We start from the raw sequence: 25,915 nt of genomic DNA on the forward strand, positions 1-25,915 counted from the left end.
AAGTTACATAATATTATATGTCAGTCATTATCTCAATAAAGCTGGAGAAGAAAAAGGAATCAGAGAATAATGATGTATTTCATACAAGGAAACAATGATTTGAATGTCTGTGGTTTCTCAAAAGAAACCATGGATACTAGAAGGAGAGGCACAAGAATTTAAAGTGCCGAAAGAAACTAACTGTCAACCCAGATTTCAATAACCAGTGAAAATATCCTAGTATTGAGATGAAATTAAGATATTTTCAGATGAATTAATTAATAACAAGCAGACGTGCTAGATGACATTCTTTAAGTAGAAAGGAAAAGATACCAGAGGAAACCTGATTATTAGATGTGAAGGAAGAGACATGTAAATGGTAAATATCTGGGTAAGTATAATATACTACTCTTCTCAAGTTCTTTGACATGTGTATGATGTTTGAAAGGAAAACACTGTAACGTTGCCTAATGGCGTGTTCAACGTATGTCAAAGTAATACATACGACAACTGCAACATGAATGGGGAGGATGAAAGGACTGATATTGGCAAGGCTTCTACATTCCATTTGAAATGGTAAAATACTGACTCTGTGTAGACAGCGAAATGTTAAATATGAATATTGAGAATATCTAGAGCAACCACTATAAAAACTGTACAATAAGCTCTAGTCAAAAACTTAGTAGGTAAATTAAAACGGAATGCTAAAAGAAATTCAAATGATAAAAATGCAGCCAAGAAAAAGGAAAGAATAAAAATAAAGAGAACACATAGAAAACAAATAATAAAATGGTAGACCTAAATGCAATATAGCAGTAACTACCTTGAATGTAAATGGCCCAACACACCGATTAAAAGACAGAGATTGTCTGAATGATTTTTTTAAATGGACCCAATTATATGCCTTCCACAAGAAACTCACTTCAAATATAACATTATGTTTAAAGCTAAGTAGGTTGAAAGCAAAAGGTTGAAAAAGTGTACCATGCATATACTAATCAAAATAAAGCTGGAATGAATTTACTCATATCAGAAAAAGTAGGCTCCTTAGCAAGGAAAATTTCCAGGGATAAAGAGGGACATTAATTACACTGTGGAAATTAATAAAAGAAACCTTAACTAAATTGGACTCTGAAAGGCCTGTAGTGGGAGCTCTCACACGCTATCACACATGAATTACACAAACAGGAAGAGAGGGACACTTGCTTGAATGTCCAGCAGGGAGTAAAACTACTTTACTACTGAGGGAAGATTTCTCTGCCCACCCAGACACAGCCCAGGCAATGGGAAGCCATTGCCCCTCTGAACTGTTACTCTCCCCCAGTGGACTTTACCTTACAACAGCCCCTCCCTACTCCCTTTTTTCTCTATAAAGGCAGCTCCGCTGCTTCGTTGTCTGGATTTGTCCACAGTTTGCCATAGCATTCACATCCTGAATTGCAATTCTTTTGGCTATTCTCAAATAACCACATTTTGAGATAAAATAACAGGAAAATTTGCTTTTTAAGTTGACAACATAGTGATAAGATAGATAATTCACCAAGAAGATATAACTGTTCATACACATTGTAACATGTGCATGCTCTAACAAGCTAACCAGAAAATAGATGATGCAAAAGATGATACAATTGAAAGGAAAATCAACAAATTAAAGTTGGAGACCTCAAAACGCTTCTCCCAGTAATTGATAGATCAAGTTGACAGAAAATCAGCAAAAATATAGAAGAACCGAACAAAACCATCAACCAACTGGATCTGACATTTATAGGACACTCCACCCAATAGGAAAAGAATGCACATTCTTCTCAAGTGGATATGGTACACTCAGTAAGAGACACCATGTCCTGGACCATATCATGGGAAGAAATTCCACATTTTTAAAAGAATTAGAATCATACAAAGTGTGTTCTCTGAGCAAAATGAAATAAGTTTAAAATCAAAAACAGAAAGATGCTGGCAAGTAGCTGACCTCAGTCTACCTTTCCTGCCTTTTCTCCCCATGGACACCCTACACTGCAGTCAGACCTTGCCACTCTTTAAATGCCAATGTCTTCCAATTCTGCCACTGTGTCAGAGGTCCCCAGGACAGTCCCCAGGTTCAGTGGCTTGCTAGGAATGCACACAGAACTCAGTATATAATCATACTCATGGCTAAGATTTATTATAAGGAAAGAATACAAAGCAAGATCAGCAAAGGGAAAAGGCACGTGGGGCAAAGCCTGGAGGAAACCAAGCATAAGCTTCCAAGAGTCCTCTTCCAGTGTAGACACAGGATCCACTAATTCCTCCAGCAGTCAGTGTGATGACATGTTTGCCAGGGAAGCTCATAGAGACTCAGTGTCCAAGATTTGCATCAGGTGCTGGTCACATAGGCACCCTCTGCCTAGCATGTAACAAAATTCCAGATTCCCAGAAAGAAAGCAGGTAATCAGCATAAACCGCATTGTTTGCACAAACAACCTAGGCACAGTGAGCCACTCTTATCATTTAGGGAAAATTTCGCATTAATGAAGGGAACTGTTTACCTGTTAATTTCCCAGACACCAGCCAAGCGTCAGCCTTGAAAGCGAGCCTCTATAAGGAGAGTGATCTCAGCCCAGCTTCATTCATTCTTTCTGCACAGTCCCCTTTGTACATGCTGTTTCCACAGCTTGAATTGTCTTTCCAATCTTCAAGATTTATCTCAAACACCACATTTTCCATCAAGCTTTTCGTTTTCTCCCAATGGGAGATGACTCTCTCTCCCTTGAATCCCTATGGCATTTGAATATCACCTGTGGTAACCATCTCACTTTATTTTGTACGATAGTTATTGATTATTCTCATTCCCAGTGGCTTTCCACTATAGTAGGGCACAGAGTGACCTTACAGAGCCCAAACCCCAGCTTCTCAGGGGTGATTTCCCAGGTAAACTCTAGTTATGGGGAGTTGATGGATAGCTTCTCTCTTCTTGAGAGCCTGGGGATTGTCACTGAGGGGAAGGTGCACATGAGGCATGGAAGGGGTGTGCAAAATGCCAGGCCTGGGTTTGAAGTTTGACTTCTTTTAAAGCTGTGTGGTCTTGGTCATGTTTCTTAGTTTCTCTGAGCCCCAGTTATCTCACCTGCAAATTTGTTAGAATTACACAAAATACTGTATGAAAAAAGTTATTTGGCAAATAGTCCCTCAATACATTTCATTTCCCTTCTCACTCCTTTCTACTTTAGAAGATCACTGAGCATGCGGATTGATTTGTCCCTCTAATTTTGAGCTTACCTTGACTGCAATTCTGCCGTGTCAACCACTTCCCCTCTTGTCACCATTTTCCTTCTGCGGCTCTGCAATCAATTGGTCAGTCAACTCAGGTTTCTTGAGTGGAGCACCAGAGGTCGGGCTGCTAGAGAAAGAGTGTATCTATCAACCCAAACTCAAAGCAGTCAAAGCTACATTGTAGCGAAAGGAAATACATTCAGGTTCTACAAAACAGAGTCTACAAACCAGAGGCAAGGAGGTGGGGAGGGTCGGGAGTCAGCACAGGCGCCGAGGCTTCAGGCAGACGATGCAATCTGAACTCCGGCTTAAAAGATGGAGAGATTTGGATAGTGAATTGGATAAACCACGGCTCTAGAAAAGGGAACTTGGGGGAGCAAAGAGCCAGAGGGGTGAATTAACCTCGCATACTGTGGAGACGAGAGAAATCTGTTGGTTAGAGCAGATGGTGTGTGATGAAGGGCTATGAACAAAATTTGAGCACGTAATTTGGGGATACATTCTCAAAGGGAAGAGAAACGTTTCCTTCCACTAAACAAATTAAATATTAAATAATTTTATGCAAGTGTATCTTCCTGCAACAATCAAATTTAAAAAGTAATTGGGCGCCAATGGGCATGAGGGGTCTTTTGGGGGTGATGGAAATGTTCTAAAACTGTATTGTGGTGATGACTTAGTTATACACTTCAAATGGGTGAAGTTTATGGTATGTAAATTATGCCTCAATAAACCTGTTTTTTAAAAAAAGATAATTGGGGGAAAGACAGTGCATTAAGTTTTTATTAGCTCTGATTGCCAATTCATGCTAGGTCTATTATGATTTCTTTTAATCCTGGTTGCTCAAAGTAAACTCAAGCTATACTTATTTAGTGAATAAATAGGGAACTAAAATAAATACTGTGTCAACTAAATATATTTTATGTTCTCCCTCATTCGTTTAATACTTAGGCTATTCACAAAATTTTCCCTTTTAAATTCATGTTAAAATTTGGTGGCAAATGACTTTGTTTAAAAAACAATTACTTTCTGAGAGAAGAGCCTTGAAGGTCCAGTTATGGCATCCACCTGCACCAGCAATGACTCAGGCTGCGATCTGAACTAACGAGAGGAGGAATCTGGGCAAGGAATCGTTGTCAAAAGTCCTTCCAACCGTTTTCTATATGATAGTCTCACCCATGGGAGAAAACAAATAAAAATACTACACTGAAATGACGACAAGAAAACATGACATGAGAAGAAGAAATCACAAAACTCCTATTTAAAAAATAATAGTTTGAGGCCAGCCTGGTGGCACAGCGGTTAAGTGCACACATTCCCCTTCGGTGGCCAGGGTTCGCTGGTTCGGATCCCGGGTGCAGACATGGCACCGCTTGGCAAGCCATGCTGTGGTAGGCATCCCCCATATAAATTAGAGGAAGATGGGCACAGATGTTAGGTCAGGGCCAGTCTTCCTCAGCAAAAGGAGGATTGGCAGCAGATGTTAGCTCAGGGCTAATCTTCCTTAAAAAAAAAATAGCAGTAATAATAATAACAACGTATCCTTCCAGGTGACAGGAGAGTTTGACGGTCAGACCATATACGAGCACAGTGCTCTGTTGACACCTAGTGGCTCAGCTGCAAATGGCAGCCATGAACGCGAGAAACTAAGAATAAATATTTCTTATCAGAATCTGCTCCAGAACTGACTGGTCCTAAATGATTTTGTTTATTTCTTTGTGTGTTTCACATCCTGTCATGGTTGCTGGTTATTTTTCTAGGACTACAAAGCTTGCAGGGCTGACAATGATCAAAATGTCCTAATAAATCAAGTTTATCTTTGTCACAGTCTTGAATCTCCTTTTCTCTCCATAGAGCGATACCCCACTGCTGACCCCTCATTGCAGCGAGCCCTGCCTGCCCTCTTCCACTCCTTGATCCCACACACACTTGCCCCCTTTGGTGCCCACAGGTCAACCTAGCCTTAGGGAAGTGTTCAGAGGAAAGCTTGCTGACCACACCAAAGTGAGAGTGGTTGCTGGCTTCAGATTAACTGTACTAGTTAAACAAATAAATCCCTAATCAGAAGTTGAGGTACAATGACAAGTGAAGAATTTTGGGGGAAATACTCAGGTGCAGCTGTTACCTCTACTGGCTCCATCCGAGCCTGGCACTGCCCCTAGAGCGTGTGAGGGGCAGTAGGAGGGAAGTCAAACCTTCTTTTTCAACTTTGAATGACAGACCCAGGGGAGCAGACACACACTTGACCCTAGGAGGAAGGTCCGTTCTGGACACAACAGCCCCCAGGAGTGAACGCAGTAGGAGCAGTTGTCACTGACACCTGTGAAAGGGGCTGAAGTCTAGGTGAGACCCTGGCTGCCCAGTGAGCTCTCCCAGACTGCCACCCTGTGAGCCCGCAGGCTTTTGGATTACTTTTCTTTGCTCTCTTCTTTCTGGAACAGCCCCCACCACCTCAGTTTTTGTAAATGATAGAAATTATATCCTGAGCCCTGAGGATGAGTTCTGCATATCGTGGCCTGTCGACCTTGTACATACAGTCTTGCTCTGATCCATCTACACCAGGCAAAGCTCAGCATTTTATTTCCGCTTCTTTCTGTTGTTGTTGCAAGTGCACATTGCTAAGACAGAGGAATGAGCAATAGCCCACATGGCCATGAGGCAAGTCTGTGGCTGAAGCAGCCCCAGAGCATCACGTTGACAAAAGGAATGAATTACACAGATAACCCAGGATTTTAAAACTGCAAGAAACTCTAGAAATCACCTAGGTGGGTCTCCCTCAGGGAGGAATTGACCCAGAGAGGTTGACTGACATAGTCACACGTACAGGGTCAGGGGCCAGAGCTTGGGCCACACCACAGGCTGCCTGTTGGCAGACACGTGTGTGTGCTTAGCCAACTCCTACGTGTTTATCATGGGAAAACACTAACCATCTTAGAAGGGAAATTTCTTTTCTAAGTTTGCTACACTACTAATGAAAGCATATTGACACAACCACATCCACACATTTTCTCTCATGGACTAACGTTCTGGGTACTTCATGTGAACTCTTGTGTGCCACACTCACTCTCTGAATAGTCAAGTGTACGTGTAGGTGCATTTTGCATGGAAAAGTGCACAGCAAGGTCAGGCTTCGGGTTTGTTCTCTGCAAAGTTCTACCTTAAGCAGACTGTCTCAGCTAGTCATTTAAAAACAGAAGTGTCTATCAAATGGCCTTAATTTTAATAGCTTTATTTTTCATAGGTGTATTACTTTGAACTGTATTAAATTGCCATTGTTTCTGGTAAAAAAAAATGATTGAATATTAGCAGTTTTTTATGGTTCAACTGAATGCGTTGGGTAAAGGGTAAAATTTAGAGGATTCTTGTTTTGTGAAAGAATTGTTTACCTTGACTTACTTTTCAGCAGAATGTTTTTGCTTTTATGCACAAAATTTTACTGTTATTCTGATATTCTAGAAGCCTACAGGTGTTATCAGAATATAAGACTTTCATTTCAGCAGAAGAGAAAATACAACATAAATAGTTCCCAATAGTACATGTTCTCTTTTTCCTTTCAAAAGAAACCAATGCTTTAAAGAGATTGGACAGTCATTCTATCATCTCGCTGAGGCAAACACCAACAAATTAAGGAAATGAGAAATGAAATGTGTCTGTTTCATCACTATTCACATGAAACCCTCTCATTGTGTAGTGCTGGTTGAGCTGCTGACCCCGACATGTTGATGTTAGTTTTTGCCTGTTTAGTCTCATAAAAGTCATAGCCCTTCTCTTTTCTCAGCCTTCCTGCAATGTGACTGCAATGTTCATAAAGCCTGATATAAATCTAAGAGAGAAATTTATAAAATCCTTAGAATGAAAAGAAGCAAAAGAATAGTTTCCTTGGGTGGGTCTGACACTTTCTGATGCATATCCTGGGTAAAAATATAGGTGGTTTCTTTTCACATGAGCGTCCATATGCCTGTGTGCATAAACCATATAGAACAATAAAATCAATTAAGTTTATTTTCACCATTCTGTCAAAAAGCATAATTATTTCCTGGGCATTCAGCCATACCAAATTATGGCCTAAAGGTTCATTAATTTGGGTGTAGTGACACAGAAAGTAGTCTGTGATATGAGTCAAAAATCAAGTTGCAGAAAACATAAGCAGTGTCATCCAATTCTTGTAAAGCAAAAATTGCACATAATCAAAAACATATACTATATATGTCTATATGAAATGTGTGAGAACTCCACTCTGAGTGTGGGACTGGGGAGTGATGACAAAATACCTTTGTATTGTTTGCATGTTTTAAATGAGTGCATATTCTTTTTATGAACATTTAAGTTCATCTGTTTCCACCCTTCAGTTCCATGGCCTTGAATGCTTCTCTGGTCTCTGAACTGATGAAATTCTGTTCATCTCTTAAGGTTCAAATCAAATGTCTCCTTATATCTCATCAGTAAAAAGCAACTGCTTCCTGCACTTACTTGTACTTACCTCTATTCTGGAAGCTGTGGTATCTTCATCTTGAAATTTCTGCATCCCCTGCCCTTAGCACATTACATTGTCCTTAGTAGAGCTTAATAAATATTAAGTGAAGGTTTATGTGAGTGGCAGGTAGCTGGATGAAATTCAAATTCAACTCATTTTGTCTGTCAGGTAATATTGTTGAGCACTGCCTGTGACACCTGCCGTACGCCATGCTCCCTGGGGAGGTAATGATGACAAATGTCACCTCTGCCCCTCAGGAGCTCATGGTTTATCCAGGGGGATGATTACGGCAGACTACTGCCATACCTTTTAAGGACTTATGATGGGGTGAGCACATATTTGGGCAGCTAGGCCAGAAAGATGAGGAAAGAGAAGGATATGAGAAGGAAGAAATGAAATTGAAGCTGCATCATAAAGGATAAGTAGAAGTTCAACAGAGAAAGAAGAGGTGGGAAGGGCACTCGAAGCAGAAAAAGCCTGAGAACACACACCCACTCCATGGGCTCACTGGACCAGGCTGGAGAAATGGTTCCTGCCAGAGTCAGAGAGGCAGGAGGGACCAGATCACGGAGAGTCTCGTTTATCACTCCAAAGAGTTTGGATTTGGTGCTGCAGGCAGTGAAGAGACAGCGATATGCATAATTTAAAAATTATGAAAAGCATATTTGACCCTGAACCATTTCTTACATTTACTGTTGTTGGACAGCACTGCATAAGGAAAAAGAAGCAATCTGTATTAATAAATGTGATTATTCCCTTAAACTTGTGAACATGTTTGCCTCATCACTAATAAGCACTTGTTTATTAGAGGCAAATGTAAGAATATGGCTGCCTGGCCTGTAAAAGTTAAGTACCTGCTGTGGGTTTAAATTGTAAAAACATCTTAAAATTGTAAACATGCTTATGTAAAATATAATCTGTTAACAAGTAACATCTCTTGTATATACCCTGGTTTACCGGACATATGAAGGCACCAGTAAGGATGACGCAAACTTGAAACAGCAAAAAGTAAAGTACGTTAAAAATAACTCGATTCAAAAACTACCTCAGCATAATAAAAGCCACACATGAAAAGCCCACAAGAAACATAATACCCAATGGTGAAAGATGAAGCTTTTCCTCTAAGGTCAGGAACAAAGAAAGAAGGCCCACTTTCACCACTTCTATTCAACATAGTACTGGAAGTTTTAGCCAGAGTACCTAGGCAAGACCAGAGGAACTTGGCAAGAAAAGGAAATAAAAGGCATACAAATTGGAGAAGAAATTATCTCTTTCTGAGGGTGGTATGCTCTTATATGGAGAACGTCCTAAAGAGTATCCCCACCAGGAAACAAACAAACAAGCAAACTGTTAAAGCAGATGAATGAATGCAGCAAAGCAGTGGGAAACAAATTGGAACACAAAAGTCAGTTGCATTTATATACCCTAAAATGAAAAATATTAAAAAGAAATTAAGAAAGCAGTTCCATTTATAATAGCATCAAAAAGATGAAATATTTAGGAACTGACCAAGGATATGAAAGATTTGTACAGTGAAAACTACAACAGATTGTTGAAAGAAATTAAAGAAGATATAAATAAGTGGAAACACATCCCACATTCATGGAGTGGAAGACCTAATATTGTTAAGATGCCAATACAATCAAACAGATCTACAGACTACTACCTGTATAATTAAAAATGGTTAAGATGGCAAATTTTATGTTATGTATATTTTACTAAATTAAAAGAAATGAGGGAAAAAATGTGCAGCAAGACCATGCCCACCACACAGTATGATATTTCACAGCTCTATATATTTTCTTTTGTCTTTACCTGTAACACAAAGTGCCTTTAAAATGACCTTTTGTTTGGTGTGTATCACAAGAACACAAGAGATTTACAATAAACAATATCTCACACATGAAAAATGACTGGGTTCCCAGGTAACATAAAAAGCCTAGAGTAAAATGTCTCAAAGAGATTGCATCATCCAAACTGAAGACATGAGAGTCGTAACAAAGTGGTCTCAGTGGGCCAGGAAGAAGATGACAGGCCTGAAGTGTGGACGAGGGGGAGGGGACGGATTTGAAAAATATTTATGAGGTACAATTTACATAATTTACTGATAACTTTTATGAAATGAGTTGATAACAGTGACTCCATTTTGTACCCTGGACTCCATCTTGATAAAAATATGAAACTGCTGACCTTGCTGATTTGCCAAAAGCGAGTTAGTTGCTGAGAAAGGACTTTCTGAAGGACTGCAAAAATATACTCTTTCCGGGGTGGCCCGGTGGAGCAGTGGTTAAGTTTGCAAGTTCTGCTTCAGCGGCCCAGGGTTCGCTGGTTCAGATCCCAGGTGTGGACCTATGTACCTCTTGTCAAGCCATGCTGTGGTGGCATCCCACATACAAAGTGGAGGAAGATGGGCACAGATGTTAGCTCAGGGCTAATCTTCCTCAACAAAAAATAAATATATATATATATATACTTTTTCTGGTGACAAGACATCCTGAGTGAGTTAATGAACTGTAACATAAATTGATCCTAACAAAATGAGGTGGCTGTCCTGGGCTCTCCTTGTTGCTCATAAGAACTCCTGTCTTTCACCCCTCAGGGGACACTTTTCTAGCTGCAGCCAGAACTGTGTTCCTGAACTGCAGTTCAAAGACCCCAAGTCAACTCTCTCCTTTTGCTTTGCAGTTGCCTCTTTTTTCTATGTTGACACTTGAAAGTTTTAATTTAAAGATAATTTCAATTAGATATTTAAAGTATGCCGATGCTTTCTTCTGCCATCTTAAAGCTGCTGCCGAGCCCTTCCGCTAAGTTTTTCATGTCACTTATGGTACTTTTCATCTTGAATTTTCCTTAGGTACTTTTATATGCCTATTTCTCTATTGAGATTCCTTATTTGTTGTATTTGTGCCATATTATTTTCCTATAATTCTTTAAACATACTTTATTTTTTAAATATTTCTTCATTGAAGTGAAATTCATATAACACAAAATTAACCATTTTAAAGTGAACAATTCAATGGCATTTAGTACATTCACAAAGCTGTGCAAACACCTCTTCTATCTAACTCTGAAACATTTTCATCACCCCAAAAGGAAGCCCTGTACCTACTAAATGATTGCTCCCACCCCCTTCCATCCCCAGTCCCTGGGAACTGCCAATCTGCTTTCTGATCCTATGGATTTACTTATTCTGGATCTTCCAAATCAGTGGTGCCATGGTCGGAATGTTGTAGCCCCCAAAATTCATACGTAGAAGTCCTAACCACCAAAGCTGATGCTATTAGGATGGGGGGACTTTGGGAGATGTTTAGGTAATGAGTGTGGAGCCTTCATGAATAGGATTAATATTCTTATAAAAGAGATCCCACAGAGATCTCTAGCCCCTGCCACCAGGCGAGGACACAGAGAGGCGGAACCCTCTGTGAACCAGGAAGCAGCCTTTATCAGCCGCCACACTGAATCCGCCAGCACTGCAATCCTGGACTTCCCAGCATTCAGAACGGTGACAAATTAATTTCTGTTGTGTATAAGCCACCCAGTCTGTGGCATTTCGTTACATCAGCCTGAATGCCCTAAGACAAGTGGCATCATACAATATGTGAGCTTCATACAATATGTGAGCTTCTTTCTGTCTGGCTTATTTTACTCAGCAGAATGTTTTCAAGGTTCATCCACATTGTAGCATGCATCAGTGCTCCACTTTTCTATGGCTGAATAACATTCCATTATACCAATACACCACAATGTGCTTATCTATTAATCAGTTGATGGACATTTGGGTTGTTTCTACCTTTGGCTATTGCAAATAATGCTGCCATGAACATGTACTGTACAGGTATTTGTTTGAGTACGTGTTTTTAATTCTTTTGAGTATGTACCTAGAAGGGGAATTCTATGTTTAACTTTTTGAAGAACCACTAAATTGTTCTCTACAGCAACTGCGCCATTTTACATTCCCACCAGTAATGCACAAGAATTCCAATTTCTCTACATCCTCACCATCGGTTGCTATTTTCTATTGTTTTATTAGTACAACTCTAGTGGGTGTGAAGGGGGATCTCATTTTAGTTTTGATTTGTATTTCCCTAATAAGTGATAGTGTTGAACATCTTTCCATTGGCTTATTGATCATTTGTATATCTTCTTTGGAGAAATGTCTATTCAAGTCCTTTGCCAATTTTTAAATGGATTGTTGTCTTTTGGTCATTAAGTTATGAGTTCTTTATACATTCTGGATATTGAACCATTATCAGATAAATGACTTGCAAACATTTTATCCCCTTCTGTGAGTTGCCTTTTTACTCTGTTGATAGTGTCTTTTGATGCACATAAGTTTTTAATTTTGATGAAATCCCATTTATCTATTTGCTCTTTTGTTGCTCATGCTTTTGGTATCATATCTAAGAATCCATTGCCAAATCCGGCATCAGGATGATTTACCTTATGTTTTTTTAAAAAAAGTTTTATGATTTTAGCTCTTATTTGAAGTCATTGACTCGTTTTTAGTTAATTTTTGCATATGCTGTGAGGTAAGGCTCCAAATTCATTATTTTCCATGTGGATATGCAGTTTTCCCAGTACCACTTGTTGAAGAGAATATTCTTTTCCCATTGAAAGATCTTGGCACCGTTGTCAAAAGTCAATTGGTCACACATATAGGGGTTTATTTCTGGACTCTCAAGTCTATTTCATCGGTCTATGTCTAGTTTATGCTAGTACTACACTGTTTTGTATATCATAGTTTTTTAGTAGGTTTTCAGATTAGGAAGTGTGAATTCCCCCAGCTTTGCTCTTTTTCAAGATTGTTTTGGCTATGCCCTCACTGCAAACATGGTCTTCACAACTGCCCCTGAGCCAGGGAAGAGGGTGGAACATGGGCAGGTAAAAACGTCGCAAAGCTTTCCTACTATTTTTTAAGTTGTCTTTTCCTTGATCCAGCATTTGTTTGGTTGCTGTAAAACTCTGATTATTCTTCAGAGTTCTGATAAAGTTGATTTTGACAGTTTGTCCTTGGTATTTCAATGTTTCCATGGAAGGACAGGCCCTTGGAGTGATGTACCCTGCCATTTTCACTAATGTTCCTTTAATTCTTTGAACATATTACAATAGTTTTTTTGAAGCCATTTGCTAAATCCAACATCTGGACCTTCTCAGTGCCATTTCTATTGGCTGCTTTTTTCCCCTGAGCTAGGGTCATACTTTCCTATTTCTTTTCATGTCTTATGATTTTTTTGTTGAAAGCTGGACAATATATTGTAGCACTTCTGTATTCTCACTGTCCCCCTAGTTGTTGCTCTTATTTCTCTTTAGCTACTTCCCTGGACTTAAACTATGGGATCTGTGACCCTGGCAATGTATGGCTGCTGACGCCTCTGCTCATTTTTTAAATTCTTATTTTTACTTTTCAGTCTGCCTTCCTTGAAGTTGCCCAGGTGTCTGCCTCCTTGGTGGTCAGCCAGTGATTTGGGCAGGAACTATAGTTAACACCTTGAGCCCATAAGGCTTGCCCCCTCTGCCTATAGATCTGTGTGTGGTTTAGAGAGTGCACTCAGAGTTCAGCCAGTTCCGAAGACCGCCTTGACTTTCACTTTACGTTCAGCTCTCTTGGTTCTCCCCGGAGCATACATGTAGGCTTACAGGTAGCCAGGGGTGAGGCTTATCCAGCCCTCCTATAACTATCTCTTTTCCAGAATCTCTCCATGAAATTTCTGTCTGTTTCACCACTTGCCCCAATGGGGACTGCAACCTCAGGTTAGCAAAGCTGTGGGTTCTCTCCATTTGTTTCCTAAAGTTTGCTACTTTGTCTGACAAACCTGCCAGTGTGGGTTTTTGCCCTCAGCACCAAATCATATATGCTCCCTCTAGCAGCAAGGTTGCTGGTTTTCACGGCCAATGTGTCCATTATCAATTTATTGCCTCTTAGGTCCAAATTCATCCTTCATTGGGTGATTGTAAAAATAGATCTGGGCCATTTAAACAGTCTTCCTTTGCCATTTGGCATGATGTTTAAGCTTTGTCAGTAGTGGAGGCCAGAGACACATTGCAGGAGGAAGGAATTTTCCTTCCAAGTTCCTGTTCAGGTGGCAGGCTCCCAGCTTGCAGCGCCTGCAGCGTGCATGGCTTCTCCAGCAGCCACTCCTGCAGTGCACGCATCTTGTACAGCACCAGACACCTGCAGCATGCACAGCTTCTCCAGCATCCAGTTCACACAGCATACAGTGGCAGCAGCACCCAGCAGCCGGCAGCTTTCCCTGTTAAGCCTTCAGGCAGATTTGTAGTGGATGCCTTTAGTGAGACACCACTCCATGAACGGCTTCCTCCACTCTTTCGACAGCAGGTTTTCAGAAAGCTCCAGAGGGCAGATTTTTTCCAGCAAGCTCCTTTGGTGTGGCACCATTATGACTTCTCTGCCATTCAGAGAGCCATAGCTGTGCTCCCTCCAACAAGGTCTGGTTCTCAGCCAGGGGGATGGGTGGAGGGGTCTTCGCTGGGCACTCTGTCTCAGCCTCAAGGCTAGTGCCTACTTCTTGTATTCCTGCTGTTCTGATATTTTTTAGAGTTCTCTTTACTTTTTATTAGCTAATACTTTGTTACTCCAATCCCTCCTTATAGCTAATAATTTATTATAATAAATTTTCCTGCTCAAATTACTGTGTGGTTTTTCTCTCTGGACCAGATCTTGACTTGTACGTTCACCTTAGAAAAACTAAGCTCTCTCTGACTGCCTGGAAGGAGGCAATGGGAGCAGCCCCAAACAAGAAAACCTCAGATTCTCACTGTTCTTACCCGAATTTCCAGCACATTTTCATAATAAATATTTCTCAGCTTGTTGTTTACCTTGGATCAATTTCTAGAGCCCCAATATAGTTGTGTTTGGCAACTTTGTCTACCTTTATACTTGTGTTTGGCAAAAGAATTCACCCATCTCTTCACGTTACCATAGCCAGAAGTCTCTCCAATCTCTGAAGTTAATTTTAAGAATGTATTTTATTGTATTAAAACTGATTTAATATAGCACCAACAAACTTTTATGGGCTTACTTTTGGAATTCATTAAAGAATTTTTAAAATTATAAATGTTATTAAAAAGCAGGCAAACTTGTCATTACAGACATTGAAATCCAAGATAATTCACAAAAAGTAGTTGAAACAATAAAAGAATTCAGCAAGAAAAAATGTTATGTAATGTATGAAAACCAACAGTTTTCCTATAGGCAAATAAGAGCGTGTTCAAAAATATATTAAAAATTTTATTTACAACAAAAAGAAGAATCAAATTGAATAGAACAAACCTAATAAGAAATGTTTATCTATATGTGCATCTGTATGTAGAACCTGGTTGCCTATATTGAGGGGTTTAACGAGACTTGAATAAGTGGAGACACCATATTGTTCTTAGGAAGATGTCACTACTTTTGTAAAGATGTCCTTTCTCACCAATTAATTCATATTAATTTAATAGAATGCTAATCAGAATATAAACACAATTTTTTATAGGTTGGACCCTAAATACTTATTCTAAAATTTATCTTGATAGACAACATGTGAGAACAGCCAGGAAAAATTCCAAAAATAAAGGAATAGTGCAACAATAGACAGATCAACAAAACAAAATAGAGTCCACATGTAGATCCAAGTCCATTTGGACTTTAATATGTAATAAAAACGTTTTCAGATTAATAAAGAAACAATGATGCGTTATTAAATAAATTATGGAACACTGTATCAACATTAATTTGGGAGGCAAAAGCCTACATTACTCTTTCAATTCTAATTCCAAAATCAATTAAATGCATCCAAACAAAAAAAGACTGACTACGTAAAAACTTTACACTTTTACTTGATGAACAATAACTACAATAAAAAATTATAAGTAATGCCCAAAGAAAAATGCCAAGGATAGACTGCAGAATAATTGAAACACATGAGGAAGAGCTCATTTATAAAGCTTTTTACACATCAAAGAGAAAAATGATACACACCCGATAAAAATATGGATATACAACATTACTTATTAGCCTCTCTAATAATACCCAGTTTTGGAATGGGTGTGGGGAAACAACATAAGCTGGCACATCCTTTTTGAAGACTGTTTACAGCTTTCAAATTTTTACAAGTGTACACATTTCAGTGGAAAAATTCTATATTTTTGGCATTTGTGCCAAAGAAATCACACAAATATGCAAAGATATATGGACAAATATATGCACTGCATATTATGATAATAATTGGAAAGGAATTAAATATTCATCAAAAAAGGATTAAATAAATATGATACATCCCTACATAGAATAATATGCTGCTAGGCAAAAGAATGAGATAGTTCCACAAAGCATGACCAGACAACTGGACCACAAAACAATGTTAACTGTAAAAATGAGTAAGTAAACATAGAGCTTTTTGAAAAATGTGTGTTTGTTTGTGTCTGTACTGAATAAAGTCTAGTTAACTCTGCTTATGTTTGAGAGGTGAGAGGGAGCTGCCATTATCTCATCAGGCACTGAGGAATTTTGATCAGTTTAGCATTTATTTAGAATTTAAAAATAAATGCTTAAATGTATTTACATAAAATAAGGGAAAACGCTATCAAGTATTTAAGGAATAACAAGGCTTATTTAACAGTCTCGTTCAGCAAGGACTTAAGGGGGATAAAAAAAAGCAAGTTGCAAAGCATACTCTTGATTTTCTAAGAGTACATAAAAATGAAAAGCATCCTGTTTGCATAAAACGAATAAGTGCGGTTGGGTTGTCAGTTTCTTAGACTGCCACTACTGTCACATTTACCTTTCATGTTAAAGGTGCATGTTTTCGGGGTTTTTTGTCTTTCCCAAAGGAAGCCCACATGATACTGAGTACGGTCCATTTTTGCAAAAGCGGAAAATTCAGCGCGATTAGGAGGGCAGATCCAGGACCCTCAGGAATGGACCGACCGCCGTAAACGCTTGGTTCCCAGCCAAAACGGACCGACACGCCCCTCAGCGGGGCCGGGGAGCGGCCGCAGTCACCCCCAGGCCCGGCTCCACCGGGGGCGCTCTCCCCGTCGGCCGAGCGCAGGGCAGGACGCGCCGCACACCCGCCGGCTCCCTCCCGCCCGCGGACGCCGAGCGGGCCGGCCCGGCCGGGGGTCGCACCCGCTTCTCAGGGCCGCGCTCCGGCTGCGCCACCGCGCACAGGGTCCGTCTCGGAAACTCCACCGCGTCAGGAGGAAACGGTTAACGTCAAGTACTGCTGGCCCAATACACGGACAGAGGAAAAAGGTGTTTCTATAACATTACGCCCATCTCTGGAAGATGCATGATTTGCACAACCATTTCCTTATTTTTGTTGTATTTTGGCGTTTTAGTTCTCTATTTCTGAAAAGCTATCTTGATTTTTTTTCTTTTCTGGGGTAAACGTCTTGGTCACAGACACCATTATTTTAGAGTTGACAAATAGAAATGGCAAGCAATAGGACATATTGGAGAATATGAGGAAGCCATTTGGTGTAAACCTAATTCGGCCTGACTTTGTTTTTTTCAAAAGGGCCTGACTGTGGCGTTGAGCACGCATTGCATATCTGCTTAGACATTTCCTATGGCCAGAACAAATGGCCTTAAGATAAAGGTGCAACTTCCCCCCACATTGGCATTTCCTTAGGGATAAGCATCTTTCCTTAGGCTAGGAACTGTCCACCCAGCTCACCTGTGACCACCCAGCTCGAGGCAGCAGACCTGCCACCCTGCTATGATCACGGAGACAGCAGACCTATCTGCTGTGTCCATCAACCGCTGTGCCGACAGAGCAGTCTCACGACTATTGTGAAAGAGACATTTCAATCCTACGTGAAACATCCTCTCTGGGGGTATATAACCACTCTGTGCACCCCACTTCTTCGGTTCGGGAAGAAAGGCCCCAGGCCATGGTCCTCACATTTTAGCTCAGAATAAACTCTCCCAAATTTTCATTTATAGATTGGTTATGGATTATTTTCGTCGACAGAGTAATGCTATGCATTTCCTACCGTTTTATTTACATTTCACAGCTTTAGTCCCAAGAGATATTTACCTGGACTTCTCTTGGCAGTTTCAAGTTTAAAAGGCACACTGCTGGAGGAAAATTCATATATTTTTAAATTTTATTTAAAAAGAATTGTAGCACAAAATTTTTCAAACAGAAAATTAGAAGACAATGAAATAAGCATCCATATATATCTATTTCCTCGATTTACAAAATCTTCACACTTTGTCCTATTTTATTTGCCTGTTTTGGCTGAGAATTTGTAAAATTAAAGATACATAATTTCAATCCTAAATACTTCAGTAGGCATGAGTTTTAAAACTAAGAAAATTTTCCTACATAATCCTACCATTATTTTCATAATTAACGAGTAAGAGTAATTTTCCTTAACATTTCCAACGTCCCGACCATATTTCAGTTTCACTCACATCTTCCAGTTGCTTTTAAAATGCAGAAAAACCCTAACAGTCACCTCAGGTCGGGCAGCAAGGTTGATGGAAAACGCAGCCTTGCCTCCAGCTGGCTCGGCGCGGAACTCCGCACACCGTCCTCTTGGCTCCTTCCGTGCATGTGCAGTCCTAGCTCCGCCTCCTTCCGCCCGGGTCTCCCAGCTCCGCTGGGACCAGGGTCGCGGAGTTTCGCTGTCTTTGCGCCTGCGTGGTGTGAGCACTGGGGTGAGAAGGCCGAGGGGCGGGGGCCTCGCGAGGCTTGGGGAACTCTCCCCACCTCCCCACAGGTGTTCTCCGGGTTTCAGAAGGCCCCAGGAGGCGCCCCTCGGCGCCCGCGACGCGTGTCAGGCCCAGGTGGTGACGCGGCCTTCGGGTTCCGGGGCGTCGTAGGTGCGGTGGAGCCAGTCAGGAGCGGGGGCCATGTGTCCGGCCCGCCTGCAGCCCGACCCGAGGGAAGCCCACGTCGGTGGCGGGAGGCCGGTTAAAACGCGGACGGGGCCCGGGTCTGCGGGGCAGCCGAGCTCCGGAGCCGGAAAGGCCCGGTCAGTCCTGGCTCTGTCACCTGTGAGCAGGGGCGACAGAAGGGCCTGGGTCAGCGTTCTCGTCTGGACGTGAGATTGATAGTGCCGTCTCACGGCGTCGTTTTGAGCCTTAGGTCCGAGTCATCGTTGTACGGTGTTTAGACGAGGGCCGGGTAGGAAGCCCTGGGTAAGGGACAGCTGCTGCCGTAGTTGGAAGTCAGTTTGTTGGTGTCGCTGGATGGCCTGATGTGCCCTCACGACCGCTTCCCCAGCGCCCAGGCTCAGGTCGGTGGCCCGATGTGCTCGGTCGGGGGTCGCAGCGCGGGATTTGGGTTCAAGGGCAGGTGGCTTCCCTTCAGTCTCAGTCTTTGATGTCGCAGCTGCCCAAGACTGGCACTGCGGCCTTCCCGGCTCTTAGGACCGTGGCCTGTCCCCACATCCCCAGGGATGTAAGGGAAGGGATGTGGATGGAATCGCACCATGTGTCACATGTACCCTGGGGTTTCTAGTGTCTCTTCAGGTCCCTTGGGTCAGACAGAGGGGCCTGGCCCCTTCTGCGCTGACAGGATGTCCTTCAAGTCTGATATTGTAGTGAATTTCAAGAGTCAGGCTTTGGCCCCTAAAATGAATTTATTTCCCAGATCCATGTCCCAGTTTCCTTGAACAAAGCAACCCTTGTGAGGCAGGAAGCAGGGGCCTCTGTGCAGGAGTCTTACCTGGAGGAGAGCACCCCTCTGACCTTAGACCTCTCTCCAGAGCTTCAGAGCAGAGACAGAAGAGCCCAGAAAGAGCAGGTCCTAGATTTGGAAGGTCAGAAGCCCGGATCCCCTTGCCCAGAATGAGCCAGACTTGATGATGATGCCACCTTCAGGAGCCACCACACTGTGTGACAGTGGGGGGTTTGTTCGTCCCTGAGAAGAGCAGGTGAGCTGGGGTGGCCCAGGGGCAGGCTGCTCAGGAAAGGCTGCTTTGTTGGGGAGCTTGTGAGGGTGAGGTCCGGGGGACAGGGACAACCAGGCAGAGGGAAGAGGTTCTGGCTCTGGTCCACTTAAATGGCCCCCACTCTTTACAGAGGCTGCGCTGCTGTCAGACGTGTCCATCACCACATGTGACATTAATGACATCATCCTGACCTCGCAGGATCCCAGAATAATGATGCTTGAAGGATTTTCCGAAGTCGTCTACTTGCAGCTTCTTGAAAACTGTAAAGACATTGGGCCTGAAAGTTTCAGTGACTTGTCCAGGGAAACCGGGTTTGTGACAGAGTCAGAAGGAAAACTGCAGTTCCCTCTCTCACAGATAAGTCACCAAAAGCATCTTATCAAAGGGGCCTTCTGAGAAACTGTTTTAACCCAGTTAAAAGTTTTTTTTTTTTAAACCTTGCCTTAAAGCGTCTCATATCAGTTTTAAGGAAAGAGTAAATAGCTTCCCTTCCATTGCCATTTGCATAGATTGGATTTTAGTCATGGGTGTGCATTGCATTATATTGAATACTTTTCTGTATCCACTACAGTAAAGTTTTATCTTGTTTCCTTATCCTGTCGTGTACTTTAATTTTAATAATCCTTTGTTTTCTTCATTTTTATGTTAATCAGTCATAAGAACACATAAATTATTGCTAAATCAATAGAAAAAGAATTTATATTCAACCAGTGAAAAGCTGCAGGTTCAAGATCCCATGATCATTTCACATTTGCTCATGGACAAGTGGTGCCGTCTCTACGTGGCCCTTCCCATGCTTTTTCAAGTCCCAGAGGGCCCTGTTCCCACAGGGAGGCTGCTCCCCAGCTGCAGTGCTGTTATTCTGGGAGGTGAGCATAGGAGCTGTAAGGCAGGCTAGATCTTGTGAGCCCGGGCCTCTTTCTGTCCCCTCAGCTGAACCGTCACAGTTCTCTACACTCTCCCAGGAGACACATCTCAGGTCTCATTCCCCATTTGTGTTATAATGGATTTATGAGGTTTAGAAGAAACCGTATATTAAATGGAAAAGTAGGAATAGAGATCAAGTCAACCCTGAGGGAAAATAGACACAGTTTCCCCATTAACTGTGATGTTTGCTCTTGGCTCTTGGCGGGTAACCTTTGTCAGGGTGGGTAGATTCCCTCCAGTTTTTTTAGATTTCAACCGAGTTGTAAATGTGCATTGACTTATACTGAGTACTTTTTCTGTGTCTGTTGAAAGGAAGGTATAATTTATTTGCTTTATAAATATTGTAAATGGTATAATGGATTTTCTAACGAGCCTATTCTTGAATTCCTGTATAGACCCTACTAGCTATTGAGTGTGGTGAGTTGCTTCTTATAGATGTTGCAGGAGTCTTTTCCCAAATACTATTTTTAGGATTTCTATTTCTGTATCACAAGTTAATTCATCCTGTGATTTTCTAACATGGCTGTCCAATAATGCTGTCATGCTTATAGGCTCATAAAAGGAATTGGGATGCTTCCCTGCTCTTTATTTTCTTTATTTTGTTTTTCCTAATAATTTATGTGAGAAAATTACCCATTACTTGTAGATTTTCTGAAACTCATAATGTGGGCCTTGGAGGGGCTACAAAATCATATGAAAGTCAAGATTTTGATTATTGAACTACTTTATTGAATGATCGTAGGTTTAGCATTCATTTCTACTTTTCTTAATTTAATTTTTGTCATTGTAGTTTCATAAAAACTCATAGTTTTATATCTTTTACTGTATTTTCTTAACCTAGGTCATAGTATTCTCATGATTCTAAAGTTGTCATTCTGTTATGTCAACAATTCCTATTTTTATTATTTTTGAAATTTTATTTTAACACAGAGACTGCTGATCAAAAGAAGAACAAGTTGTGTTCTAGGTGGCCTAATCTGAAATTTAGAATTTCTAGGTTCCTGTGTGGTCTTGGCATTTTCTGCTGACAGCATTCTCTAACTACTGAAAGTAGAAGGGACCAATTTGGTGCTCTGGGGGTCCTCTGCACCCCCAGCTGTCAGTGGTTTGGTTTTGTTTTGCATAAGTCATCTATCCATAAGGCTGTAAAATCTAAAAAGTTATTGTACTTTGGGAGGCTCACAAGACCGCCCTCAAGTTCAGTCATTCAGTAGAAGGACTCACAGAATTCAGAAAAGTCGTTATACTCAAGGTTATGGTTTCCTACAGCAAAAAGATAGAGAATAGCATCAGCAAAGGAAGAGACGCACATAGGGCAGAGCCCCAGAGAGACCAGGGGAGCTTTCAGTTGTCCTCTCATGGTGGAGTTCTGCAGACGCTGCTTACCTCCCAGCAGCAATATGTGCCATTGCACATGGAGCACTGCCCACCAGAAGCTCCCTCAAGCCTTGCTGTCCAGAGATTTTACTGGCATTCAGTCACATAGCCATGGCTGAACTCCGGCATGGCTGACCTTAGTCTCCAGAGTCAAACTGATAGTGCACAGCCCAAGGCCCCTATCATAAATCACACGATTAGCATAGGCTGTCTGGCATAGACCAAGGCCCCAAGGGAGAGAGGCTTGTCAGGCAGGGCATGCGAGGGCTTAGAGGTTGACTCCCAGGAGCTGGACCAGAGCCAAACCTTTCTTTGGGCGAGGTGAATCCCCTACTGAAAAGGCATGTGTTAAGAAATCCTACTGCCATCCCTCTCTTCATCTACCCCCAGCATCCTCTGCCTCCTATAGGAAGCCATGTTAATTGTTTCATATATCCTTCCACTGTTTAGTTATGAAAAGGAAAGCAAATATGGATACATTTATCCTAATTCCTAGCCAACAGTTTGTATCCTATATACCCTGTTCTGTTCCTTCTTTTCACATAATTTACTCTAGACACTTCCATATCAGTACTTAGTGAACTTCATTTTCTTTTGGCAGCTGCGTTGTATTCATTATGTGAAAGTACCATTGATTTTTTTCAGTGTACTTAGGAGTTTCTTAGGAAAAACGCTTAAGTTGTTTACAGTGAATGAGTTTAAATAACTTCATACGCATAAAGGTTATACTTATAGGTTAAATGCTAGAAATGGGGTTACCTGGTCAGAGGTTAAATGCATTTTTAATTTTGATAAATACTGCACAATTGCCCTCCATAGTGGTTGTAACATTTTGCATTCTTGTGTGCAAAATATTTGTTCATGTGCCATTCATTTAATTGAGCACCTACTATGCACCAGGCACTATTCTAGATACTGGTAAGACAGTAATGAACACAATAGACAAAAAGCTGTCATCATGTAGCATACGTTAAAGTGAGGAAGAAGAAAAAAACTTTTAATAGTAACTTAGTTTGTGTCAGAAGTTGAAAAATTCCTATGGAAAAAATAAAGCTGCATAAGTTGTATGGAGAGGGTTTGGAAGGACAGATTTTAAAATAAAGTAGTCAGGCTTCCATTAGAAGATATTTTAGAGAAACTTTAAAGAAAATGAGGGAGTAAGTTCCTTGGACAGTTAGAGAACATTTTAGTCCAAGGAAGTACCCAGTTGTCTGACCGCATGTCCGGGTGCACGAGCGGTGCAGGATTGGTTGTGGAGAGACCGAAGAAAAGGCCCAGAGACAACGTATGAGACAAAGGGCTTGTTGGGTCTTACTTACAGGGTGTGTCCAGTGGCGGCCGGCTGGAAGGAGTTGCTGTTGCCTCGAGCAGAGAGGGGTTTGCTTATGTAAGCAGGGAAACAAAGGATACGGGCTTGCCAGGAGGGACTGTCCTTGCATGGTGGGCGTTCCAGGGATCAGTAGCTCATGTGGAAGGGCTCTGTGTTCCCTCAAGATGTGATGTGCTTTGAGAAAAACAGTTACACTGCCAGATGGTTAGCATACTGGGGACATAGGCTAGTGCCAGGCAAGCGTGACCCTACACCTGTGCAAATGCCCTGAGACAGCGTAGTGCTAAAGGGATTCCAGGACAGCTAGGAGGCCAGTGTGTCTACAGCAGAATAAATACGGGGAGTAACAAAACAGATAAAGAGGGTGGGTTGTGTGGGATCTTGAAGGCCATTGCTGAGTGTCTGGCTTCAGCTGAAGTGACATGTGGAACCATTGTGAAGGGTGATGTGGCATGAGTTCCCCCAGACCCAAAGACCATGACTTGAGTGCATGGCTGTACAGGGAAGAGTGAAACAGGAAAGAGGAAATTAAATATTGGTGTTCTCTCAAATTCTGTATTTGGCCAGTTCTCTCCTAGGTTTATATGTCTTTTCTGAGCCAGGTCTTTCCCTCTGATGACTTCAGTTACCACCTTAATGGCTAACATCTCCTAAATTTTTGTCTTTATCCTAGACTTCTCATGTGTGCTCCAAAATCATACAGACAGTTGTGGTGTGGATAATTCCACCTCTTTGCTCGCAGAGATTTTAAATACAAAATGAGAATCTGGGCTCACTATGACGTTCTGCTTCTGCCCAACCCCATTCTCCTGTTCTTTTAGTCTCAATTTATGGCATCATCCATCACCCACCCAATTTCTCACGCACCTTCTCTCTCTAGCTGCCCAAGAAATTAATGACCGGATTTTGTTTTTTTCTCTTAGAGGTTTAGTGTCCTGTGCTTCACTCCCATTGCTTTGCCTTAACATAGCTGGTCATCTCTTAAGTTGGTTTCTTCTGTTTTAAGATTTTCTCCACGCCTCTTCTAGAGCATTGCTTCTTGAAAGACGAGTCCAGTCATATGTGCCACCTCCAGGGCTTACATGTATCTTTGTTGGTTCCCCATTATCCCAGCAGAGAATTCTGCGTGGGGTGTGCGTACCCTAGAGAGTGCTCAGGACAGTCCATTGGGGTACAGGAAAAGATTAGAGGAGGCCTACTTATAATAATTTTATCTTAAAAAAATAAAGCACTAAGCTTGATCAGTGTATTAGTTTTCTATTGCTGTCATAACAAATGACTACAAACTTAGAGGCTTAAATCAACACAAGTTCATTATCTGACAAGTCTGAGGATTTGAAGTCTGACAGGTCTCCCTGGACAACAATCAGGATGTTGGCAGGGCTGCATTCCTCTGGAGGCCATACGGGAGAATCTGGTTCCTTGCCTTTTCATTGTTTCTAGAGGTCAGCCCACATTCTTTGCCTCCTGGCTGCCTTCTTCCATCTTCAAAGCCAGCAGCATCATAACCCCGCTCCCCCAAGCCATCTTTTGTTGTCAGTCTCTCTGACTACAACTGGGAAAGGTTCTCTGCTCTTAAGGATTTGTGTGATTAGGGTGGGTCTACCCAGATAATTCAGGCTAATACCCTCATTTCAAAGTGCTTAACCTTAATCACATTTATAAAGTCCCCCTTACCCTGGAAGGTAACGTGTTCACAGGTTAGGTCATGAAGATCTTTAGGGCACCGTTATTCTACCTGCCATTATCAGTATTAGATTAACTGGTAATGTAGGTTTATAATATAAGTACATACAAATTAATTAGGATATGAGAGTAATATTTGTACTAATTGTATGAGAACCCCAAAGTATAAGACAAAGTTAGGGCCATAATAGGCATCCTTTATAGCATTTTATCTTAAACTCTCGACAGTAAACATGATAAGAATTAATTCCCAAAGATATTTTCCAGGACTCCTGTTTCTGAATTCTCCATATTGAATAGAAATGTGCTGTTACAGGCAGCAGTGTCATTCAAGGACATGACTGTGGAGTTCACCCAAGAGGAGTGGCGGCACCTGGGCCCTGCTCAGAGGGCCCTGTACAGAGATCTGATGCTGGAGAACTACAGCCACCTGGTCTCCGTGGGTGAGCAGACCTTACCATGTGACTCCCTCTAGAATGTAACCTGTTTTTTGTTTTTTAATGTTAATTATTGTTGTGGAGGTGTATTTAACAAAAAACGAAACTCAACAGTTTTCATTGTACAATTATTGAGTTTTGAGAAATATATACAGTTGATTTTTGTCACCAAAATCATGATATAGAATATTTCCATCACCCCAAAGTGTACCTTGTAGCCCTTTGTAGTCATTCCCATCCTCCCACTCCCCCAGGGTCCTCGCATCCACTATTCAGCTTCTACCATGTTTTGCCTTTTTTATAATTACGTGTAAGTGGAATCATACAGCATATACTCTCCTTTGCCTGACTTCTTTCACTGAGCATAGTGCTTTTGAGATTCAAACACATTTTGTACATTAGTAGTTTGTTATTTTTATTTCTGAGTTGTGGTCATTTGTACATATATAGTCTGTTATCTACTTACCAATTGATAGACATTTTGGTTGTTTCCAATTTGGAGCCGTTATGAATTAAACTGTTATGAATGTTTGAGTGCAAATCTGTGTGAAC

The 25,915-nt window shown here is 41.4% G+C and overlaps 1 long non-coding RNA gene across 1 annotated transcript in view; it reads right to left on the minus strand.

Annotated features, from left to right (window-relative positions):
• Positions 1-18,251, minus strand: part of LOC139078444 (uncharacterized) — a 52,231-nt gene extending 33,980 nt beyond the window's left edge. Inside the window, exons 1-2 of the long non-coding RNA XR_011531381.1 lie at positions 18,123-18,251; positions 3,235-3,355 (exon numbers count right to left, since the gene is read on the minus strand). This is a non-coding gene — a long non-coding RNA (uncharacterized lncRNA). The remainder of the gene's footprint in view (positions 1-3,234; positions 3,356-18,122) is intronic.
• Between the last annotated feature and the right edge of the window lie 7,664 nt (positions 18,252-25,915).

The sequence above is a fragment of the Equus przewalskii genome, chromosome 22, assembly GCF_037783145.1.
Source record: "Equus przewalskii isolate Varuska chromosome 22, EquPr2, whole genome shotgun sequence".
In the NCBI taxonomy this organism is placed as follows: domain Eukaryota; kingdom Metazoa; phylum Chordata; class Mammalia; order Perissodactyla; family Equidae; genus Equus; species Equus przewalskii.